Here is a 9,656-nt window from a genome sequence, read left to right as displayed (position 1 = left end):
CTTCCGCTGAGAAACTTCAAAATAAAACCTTAAATAATAATAATTATAATATCAAAATTAGTAATACAATATTAAATACTGGCAGTAAAATGCTTTGGATGCCAGGCCAGTCCAACCTACATAAATATATAAACAAAAAACAAGTAAATCTAGGGGGGATGCCCAAAGTCTGCTACTTGGACAATAAATCAATAAACAAATGTCTCTTCTGGGTACAATAAACAAATGTGCTCCTACAAGCCCCAGGGAAATAAAATGTCAAACTGAAGGTTTATAGGGACTTAGGTTTCAAGTGATGTGGGCAGCCAAGAAAACACAATAGGGCCTAAACAGACCACATGTAATCTCTGGTAATCTAAGGGGAATGAGCTTCTCAATGGATCAGGGACAGATTCAGACTGAGGGTGAGAGCCCCCTGTGTGCCATTCCCCTCCTCTTTTAAGCCTTCACAAAAAGGGCGTCATCACACCATGATTGGCTGGGAGGGAAATGCCCCAAGCTGCTTCCACTCCTCAATCAGGAGTCAGTCTCCCCCCACCCTGCACACAGGTGATCTGAATCCCCTGCAATTAGTCTCGAGGGAGTTTGGAAAATCAGCCCAAAACAAAGACAGCAAGTCTGAAACAATGAGACTGCTACATACTTATGGCTGCATATATTGACCCATTTGTAAAGCACTCGGTGTGGTTGTCCTCTCTGAACTTGACAAGGCTCATGCTTTTATTTTGAAAGCTGTGTGGCCAACACAAGGGGGCATCTGGGAAATGAGGTTTTTTTTTGTTTTTTTTTATCGTTGGAGCTGCAAGTGCCTACAAAGCTGTATCACACGTATGTGACCACGCAGAGGCAGACTAGAGCTGCAGACTGCAGCCAGCACTCCACACATTAAATATTGTTGCATGCATAGTTCTGTCTGACAAATGTAAAGTTTCTTTTATTTTATTATTATACCTTTATTTTAACAGGAATATTCCAATTGAGTTTCAAAATCTGTTTTATAATTGAGTCTGGTCAAGACGGCAGCAAATGAGAGTATTTAGAGTTCAGGGTCTAAATACTTCTGCTGAGAGTCTTCACAATAAAACCTTTATTGACATCCCTTTTACCCCTTTGAGCCTTATGTCTGAAAACTAAAATCAAACTAATTAATAGCAATCAAACTAAGATTTCAGCACCATGCTTATCTTCCCATGTGAGAGGGTACAGTATGGTGCGGAAGTGTAGTAGACCGGGCAATGCTGTCCCTGAATGCATCATTTCTTGAGTTGCAGGACTTGATATTGTAAACTCATTGTGCAAACATGTCAGTGGACATTTTGCCATGACCAGGACATCAGGAGCAGTTTGGGGTTCAGTACCTTGCCCAAGGACACTTCAACATGCAGACCAGATAGGAATCGAACCAGCGACCTCCTGATTACAAGGCACTGGCTCTACCCCAGAGCCACAGCCGCTTCCTGTTTATGTACATAATCGCCATAACAATATGCTCCTAATGATGTGATAATCCTGCTAACATGCATCTCCCATTAATTAAAGAAACGTAGCAGCTGCAGTAAATAAATAAGTAGGGCAGATATATGTGTATTAACTTCTCGCGATACCAATTATAATTCCTGTTAAGGCTGTAAAGGTCAATTACAACGATTAAAGATGCAATTCAATAGTTCAATATTTACAAGTTTCTTACTGAAAAGTCTTGGAAAACTTGCTGTTTGCATGACTTTGAAATTGGTTACAGCAAAGATCCAGCATGATACCAACCAATTTTCTTGTTTTTAAGTCTATTTTGCGAGCAATTCTGCTTTGATTTAATAGAGTTCAGAAGAGAAAAAGGACAGGAAACACGAGAGAGAAAGGGATTCGTGCCAACTTCAAACCGACGACATTGCCAATACATGTTATGCATCTTTTTTGACCGTTGAAGCCACGGTGATGCCCCGTGACTGATTATAACGATTGGTCTGAATCCAGGTCACAGTCACAGAAAGGAGCAGAGCAGCACAGTGTAGACAGGGCAAAGAGTCTCCGTGTCACTCTCTCTCCCTCTCCGGGCTATTTATTGCCCTGTGTCTTCCCACGGTGTAACTTTTAAATGGACGGTCGGTCCCTGGTGGCCTTGTGTTAGAATATAAACAAACATCAGAGCTGATGAGGATCCGAGTCCTACACAGGGCTGGTTTTCCAAAACACAGCAGCCAGACCACCAGACCATGTCAGATTAGTGTCTTGGAAGACCCGAGTGGGATTCTCAGAAGAAGACACAGGACGGTGGCTGCAGAGGGCCGTGCTTAGACAGGAATTGTAAATGTAAATGTGTGACTGTTCATATTGTAGGTCAACAGGTTGAGGTGTCCAGCAAATACAGAACATAGTCAAAACTTTGAGGAATAGTTTGTCATTTTAGGAATCATGCTTTTTCATTTTCTTCCCAAGATTTAGAATAAAAGATCCATACCACGCTTCAAAGTAAGGCTACAGCTGGTTGGCTTAGTTTAGCATAAAGACTGGAAACAGGGGGTAGAGTTAGCATATACTTGTCTCTGAGGGAAGAAAAGTGTGTGCTAACACTCTTAGCTCTTAGCTAAGCAGCTACAATGAATATTTTGGCCAAAAAGGGGTGAAAATAATGTCTTTTCAGATCAATTTGGGATCTTGGGGCTTCCGCAGACTTAGATTACGCCTCATGAGCCATTTTCTTTACTTTTTTTTGGTTGTTTGTTTAGTTTTTAAAACAAGTCCCCATCTGCTCCAGTTGTTAAGGGGAATGCTGCAGCACTGTTTAGCTGTGAAGCTCCAGAAATGTTATGTGGACTACGAAACTTCACCTGGCTTTCCATAAGCATGAAGGTGAGCAGATAATGGCCGAACTTTCATTTTTGGGTGAACTTATCCTTTAAAAACTTGTCACCATTGAAACAAATGCACCTCATTCTGACCACAGCTGATGTTCGTCAAGAAGCAGATGACCGAGTTGCGCTCCTTCCAAAAGTCCTGTCTGAATGAGAGCGTCAGCAGAAAGCTTAAATTGTAAACGTTAATGTGATATATGTGCTTTCGTGTGTGTGCATGTGTGCGTGTGTGTGTGTGTGTGTGTGTGTGTGGTGTAAAGAGTGTGCATTAAAATTCCCTCTTCCTGCTCCCCCCCCCTCCTGTGTGTTGGTCTGGCGTCTCCCTCCCGTCTGTGGTATGGAGGGCAGAGAGGGGCCTCTCTTGTGCCGCTGACTGGAATTACACTTATGGTCATTTAACATGACTAAACGCATGAGGCAGAAACGGAGGTTTTCCATTTCACGCAGTCCCGTCTCCTGGCTCAGCCTCTTAAACCGCCGTTACATGTGTTTCAGCATGAAATATTACACATGGTAAGACATTTTACCCATAAACAGCACATGGAACTAACTGTTCTGTTTTTAAAAGCCTCGCACTTGAAATGTCACAGGATTTGGTTGAAAAGATGCCTAGCAACAACCTGCTGCAGGGCAAAATTCAAAAGCAGAGAATGTAAGTTGTTATATAATTTGCATTTATGAAAAGCAAATGTTCAAGCAGTTTTATGTCACTTAGGTCTTTTTCCAAAGCACAGTTAGGTCCATTAGCTAGAGACTGAGACACTTTGCACAGATAATTTACATTATCTCGATGTGGCTGATGTGCATGAAAAATCAGGAATGCTCTCGCTGAATATGTCCGAGAGGGAGAGAGAGATTCAACTGGGATGACGATAACTGGGATGAGCGGCTGTGTCACGGTTTGTGTGAATCACCTACAGAGGAAAGATAACAGTGTGCATCCACAGTACGAATCCCAGCTGGGTTCAGGTACAAGGTTAGAAACTAACATTTTCATTCAGTGCAGCAGATTTAAATTATTCTGTCTTTTCAGATTGAGTTTGGGTGGAGATAATAGGCTGATTAAAGAACATTTTGACATGTCACAGAAGGAAAAGCACAGGTTTACATATACAATTAATGATGGCTGAATTCCATTTAGCTGCATCAATTTCATACTGACTCACTGTCATACGGTCTAGTTTCTCTGGGGCACTTTATAATGAATTGTTATTAAAAGTCAAAATGGACTATTTGGAGAATCATTAGGAACCAGCCCAGTCAACAGGTTAAAATACTGGCAGTGGTATATATATATATATATATATATATATATATGTCAGCCTCCCTAGCATATTGGTATTTCTACAATGTGTCATATCATGTTCACATTACATTTAATGACCTGACTGTCATATCAGGAGGTAGAAGGGATGGTGTTGGAGCTACAGACAAGCCAGGAACCACAGTTTGAGACTGCGGTCCAACATTTTTAAGCGTGACTAGACTAGATATTCACAAGGAGACCTCGGGACATCTCCACCCAAAACATGATGTTTTGTTCGCAGTTCAAAAGAGGACCTAAGTGCAGACACACAGAGGCAGGCGGGCTGAAAACAACAAGCGAGCTTTAATGAGCTGGCGTCTGTTGAAATCCAAAAGCCAGAATCCAAAAAAGCAAGTAACAAACAGACAAAGGAAAGCCCGAGGAACAAAACTAAAGAGAAGTACAAAACTGATGACAAACCACAAGGAACAGATCAGGAATGCACAAGGACCAGGGGAACAGGAGGTCAGGAGGCTTAAACACAAACTAAACTAACGAGGAGATGAGGTGCAGGTGGAGAGACACGGGGACATGGCAGTGCTAACGAGTATAATGTGAGACAGGTGTTGGGGGGAAATCAGACGGGGGAGGAGCAGAAAACAGAAAACTGGAGCACAGGTAAGCAGGAAGCAGAGAGTGACAACAAGACACAAGAGGATACAACTACAAAATAATACACTGGCCCTTCACCTAAACAGACCATAAGCACAGGGTTGCCACGCACAACATAAAAAAAACATTCAAAACATAAAGTATTTTTTATTTAATGGATCATTGTAAACATACTTTACATATAGGATATGGATACAATGTGTTGCGCTCTTGTGTAGACGCACACACTCGAGTGACAATAATGTATTGTGGTATTCAGGAATGTCACGGACAGCGGGGCCAGTTGGTGTGCTTCAGCTGCAACACGGACTCTATTTCTGAAATGACAAACAACAACCTGTTGTTATTGTGCCCTCCGCAAGCCAAGGTGTCATGTCTGAAAGAACGGGAACAAAAGCAGGATCGGTTTTGTGCCGGGCGGCATGCTGTTGTTGGTGCGAGGCGTTCAAGTACACATTGTTCTGTACATCCGTTTGGCTTTAGCTGCTGAAGAGACACGCTCATCATCTTAGCGGGGTGCATTTATTTGATTTTTAATCTGTCATCTCTGTTGCAATTTTTCTCACAGAGCATTTGGCTTAGTTGTCTTTTAATTTTCCAGCTAAATACAGCCAGAGCATGTTTGTTGTGCTGGAGTGGCATAAACACTTGTAGAATAGACAATTTGCATAATCTAAATCCAATCACGCAGCGGAGAACAAAAGAGATGAAGGCTGACGTACTGATTGTTCTGCTACACGTGTATAATAAAATTAATTAACAGTCTAATTGACCGGGCCCCGAATTGTTGCAGTCTATTGCAACACAAGATGAGGCTTTGTTCCACTGTCAGTGTGGAAGTGAGGACATGAAACTGAGGAACTGATAATGATGAAATCCAAAGTCTCTTAGACTGAATACATGCATTGTGCTCAGCTATTAACACACGTAATGTGATTTTTCGTTCCCTTTATTTGGTGAATGTGCTGCAAAAGAGATTGAAAAAGAAAAAGATTCCTAATTTTCATCTGCTCACATGCATCCAGTAGAGAAAATATGCACTGCTTTTTAGCCATGCCAGTGGTCTCGAAAATGGAAATGTCTGTGTGATGGCATAGACTATATAAAACATGGACAAAAAGTATAGATTTCTGATGAAGCTCAGTGCGGTGGCTCCAGTCGTCACCATCTTGGCAGTGCAAGTCCACTTAACTCCCAGGTAGTCAAAACATGGGCGAAGAAGTGGAGCGTTGCTGGAGCTGAGGCGGGCTTAATGAAGCAGTCAGTTCACTAGACCGCTAGCAACGAGCAGTCAATCAAAGCACCCATGCTCCTAATTAGTCATAAACTTGAAATCTGAGCATAATCTAAATTAATAGAAATTCCCCAGCCATTACCAGCCAACGCTTATTTTCACCTATTGTAGTGGAAACTACCATAGAAGCAGTTTTGAGTGCTTTGCCAGGTGTTTCTACGTCTGTCTGTCAGACTTTGTCAGCACGATAGCGTCACAGCCGTGCAAGACGCAGTCAGGAAACATCACAGGTGTGTCAAAATGAAGGCAGAATTCGAAGTCGGGTGTGGTCCGGCCCATTAGCACAGAGTAGTCATGTTATAATGTAGTAATGACTACTGAGTAGTCATTGGGCGGAACATTATCGTTCTGAGTCACAGTGCAGAAAAGAGCGATTTTCCAAATCTCATTTAATGTATCGAACGCCCAACCAAAACAGCCAGAAGCAAAGACAGGCCCTGACTTTATCTTCAGGAATGAATTGCAATCGTTGCTTTACTGGCAGTAAGAGGAAGAGATAGGAAGTGAAAACAAAACAGAGAGATATATTCTATCCTGTATTGATCTATTCTTAACCGATTGTGGAGGTGGGGAAATGTTTCACATGGTCTCCATCACCGGTTTCACAATTTCTCTCCCCATTTTTGGTCAAACTCCTCCCCTCCACGTCCAACTGCATCTTTCCACCACCGACTCAGAGCCAGCTCATATCTAGTTACTGTAACACTCAAGTTTTCCATTGGTCTCCTGGGGCTCTAAGACGTAGACGGATGATGCAGTTGATTCATCGTTTTCTTCGGTTTGTGCATCCCACCGTTTGGAAAAAGCATCAGGCTGGAAGCCGGCTTGGGCAGAGAGAGGTCAAAGGTCATGCGTCGTATAAGAACTGATGTGGACAGCCACATGCCTCAGCCCTGACCTTTAACCTTGAGGTGCAATAGGACAGCGCTGTACTGTTCTGCCGAAGAGAGATGAAGCCTTTTCACCGCACAAACAATACAGCAGAGCTCTTACAGTCAAACGTAGCTGCTTTGATTAAACATGCATTAATAAACATACACACACACACACACACACACACACACACACACATGACCTCACACTTCCTCCTTGGCATACTCAGCCGACGCCCCGTCCCACTCCCATGGGCCTCCCTCTGGTCTAAATGGGATCCTGATGTTCTGTTAACCAAACCCCCAAACCCCCCTCCCCACGTTCCCTCCGGCCAGAACCGAGGCTGTTAAACGCGGTTTCGCACTCCTCCCCTCGTCCTCAGCTGCTGCACAGCGACGTTGACAAGAGGCAGCTGTTGCGGTGGTGAGAGGGTGTGATTGATGCAGTAGGCAGCAACCAGAGAAGATACATACCGTAGATAAAGAGGCAGATACTCAGACATATGGTGAGGGGTGACTTTCAGAATGCACATCCACGTAATAAGTATGTGAGCGATGGCCAGTTTATCAGCACATAAGTCTGCGGTTGTGGCTTGTGGGGTTTTTCTTCAAGCTAATTTGTAGTTCGAGCGCTCGAAAGCATGCAAGAGCATTGAGGCACGGGAGCTGCAGTGGAGGATGCTGAGATGTTGAGAAGAAGAAGACGACTCCGGCTTGAAAGACAGGAAGAGAGAAGGGGGCCAGTTTAGACAGCTGGTGTCGTGCAACTCTTCCCCTTTTACTAACATAAACCCAAACTCAACGACACACGACCGATACAGATGCACAGTTCACACAGGCAGGCGAGTGTGCTCACCCTGCAAATGTGCATGTGCAGTGAAGGGTTTTATTAGCTCGGGCTTCGTAATCAGCTCACCTCTGCCTGCCAGATTCAGGCCGGATAGTTGTGGTGTGCGCGCGAACGTGTGTGATTGAGCGACCTCTTTGTCCTTGGCTCTATATGTGATGCTGTATTTCTGGCATCTGTTGCTTTCAGCAGAAGCTCAGATCCAGGTGTCCGGTCCTTAAGGCAAACTCTCATGTACAGCATGTATGTGTGGTGCAGTATATTCGCGTGGGTGTTTGAGGTGCCGAGTGACACTCCCTGTTCCATTTTGTCAGGATGTGTCAGCACCCTCGTTGCTTTTTTCTTTTCATCCCTCCTGCTCCTCTCTCCTCCATTGTTTTTCCAGCTCGCTGTTGCGGCTCTCACCAGTATCAGGATCGTCTTATTTAGATTTTAGTCAAGCTTTTTTTTTCCCTTTTGTCTAAGATAGAGCCGCCTCTCTGTTCATCAGATTTCCCACACAAAAGGCTTGTTAACAGAGCGAGCTGCACTCATTTTAGGACAAAGCTAGCCTCCAGCTGCTTATTGGCTTCAATTAGCAGTGCAAGCAATTCACTTTGTGGAAAAACAACAGACTTTAAAGTGCATTTTCTCTCTCGGTTTGACACACAATTTCTGCCCTTCCAGTTCCCTTGTCTTGATGCTGCCTAAAAAAGGGTCTGTGGTTAACACAAGGTTAATAGGTTTTCACATTTTATTCTATGACATTGAATCCATTCGAAATAAAACCCCATTTGCGAAGCTTTTATCTGTCTTAAAAAAAGGCACCTGCTAACAAGTGGCTAAATGAGACTACAGAGCTTGTCGGGGGCACAGAGACGGACACTCATCTTCAATGGGCTATGGCAGCATTTTCCGACATGCCCTAAACGCACTACATGCAATTCTGCAATTTTGTTTGATATTCAGCTGCAGCCTCTCTGGGCTAACTTGTCTAACTGTTGACGTTAAAGCTGCTGTAAGCATTAACTTCCCATTAAAATAAGTGTTTAATTGCTCTATATCCCAACAGTAATCACTGTTATAGAGTGTTTGGTCAGTAACCCATGTCTCTCCTCACCAAGCTCATGCAGTAAAAGAGGAAATACACTTTCTGGTATCCCTGCCAGCGTTCCCTGGGAACATTATTTCTGAACCGATATGTCACGGTTGAATTTTTAAATTTCTTCTTTCAGTGCTGTGACCAAACATGAATAAATATTCAATTGTTTTGGCGTGGAAGCATAAATCTCAAAGACTCCGCATCTAAAAAGCTGTGTAATTAAAACCAAATCTATCTCTGTGGCTAAATTCTGCTACTGATAAATGAGCGAATGAAAAAAAAATGTTTTTGTCTGGCAATTTGGGCCTGTAACTTTAAGGTTTCGCTTTATTTCTGTTCCTCACTGGGTGCAATACATGTGGTAACTTATCTGGAAGTGTTCCCGGGCAGCGCAAACAAAATTAGATGCAGGGTAAAACTGTATTCTGCTCCCTGCTGCTGCCATCGCGGACTTGTTATGTAAGTGGTTTAAAATGTTTAGGCGACTACTTGTTGTCCTTCTATCTGTTCTTCTTCCTTTCACGCTGTGTTGGTGTTTATTTTTACCCCTTGTGCAGAACAAGATACAGACAAACACACACACACACCTTCCCTGGATATACAGAGAGACACACACACACTAAGAGGTTCTTCGTGTCATGTGACGCGGGCCTTGTGATAGTTGATGTTGTTATAGGAGATACATTCCAGCTGCTTTTGGAGGGGGGATCTTAGGTGTGAGTGTGTATGTGTAAAGAGCCGGAGTGCTTTAAATCAAATCCGCCCCGCATCGTCCATCAGCAGGTCTTAGCC

The sequence above is a fragment of the Pagrus pagrus genome, assembly GCF_965226575.1.
Source record: "Pagrus pagrus genome assembly, chromosome: 18".
NCBI lineage: Eukaryota > Metazoa > Chordata > Actinopteri > Spariformes > Sparidae > Pagrus > Pagrus pagrus.
Note: the sequence above shows the minus strand (reverse complement) of the source record.